Raw genomic sequence first — 832 nt, 5'->3', positions numbered from 1 at the left:
AACCAAATTTGTTTGATTTTTTTCTTTGCATTCTCTTATTTCTATTGCTATTGCAGTACAAGTTTGACATTAAAAATGATCTTATCATTAGGTTTTATCATGGTCTCCGCTTTAATGTTTTACTTTTGTTCATATTATATTGTGGATCAGCTCTTCAATTGAGTATTTAACAATGCTTTTAGTTGGCTCTGAGTTTATATTGTGAATTAGTCATAGGTAGAATTTGTGATATCTACTAGACTGCTACCAATACTTCAAATTAAAACACCTTTATAGACATAAGACACCAAATCTACTTTACTTTCTCTTATTTTAATTTAATTATCTACTCCATGCTGAATGTGATTTAATTAAAACACCTTTATAGACATAAAACACAATTTTTTCCCTCTATCAAACTTTAGGCTTTCTACAATTGGGCTATAGCAATCTCTGATCGGGCAAAAATGCGTGGTCGCACAAGGGAAGCTGAAGAACTATGGAAACAGGTCAGCAAAAATATGGTTCTTGGCAGCTCTTGCTCTTGTAGATTGTAAATTTGTTGATGGATACTGCATAATGTTGAATTCAGAACTCATAGTGAAAATAAATGGACTAATTTTTCACAATTTAATTCATAGTGAAAATAAATGGACTAATTTCATACAAAAGGCATAAGAAAGCAATGAGTCTGTATTATGATTGCATGCTTCTTACTGCATTTTTGGATAGTGCTTCTTCTGGGGGCAATGATTTATAGTAGAACTTTTGTTGAAGCAAAAAACTTGAGCTTCTTGGAAAAGATATTAAAGAAACTATTTTCACCACCTTCCTGGGAACCAAACACTTGAAT

Source organism: Arachis duranensis, chromosome 7, assembly GCF_000817695.3.
Source record: "Arachis duranensis cultivar V14167 chromosome 7, aradu.V14167.gnm2.J7QH, whole genome shotgun sequence".
In the NCBI taxonomy this organism is placed as follows: Eukaryota; Viridiplantae; Streptophyta; class Magnoliopsida; order Fabales; family Fabaceae; genus Arachis; species Arachis duranensis.
The sequence above is the reverse complement of the archived record's forward strand: the minus strand, read 5'-3'. Positions refer to the sequence as shown.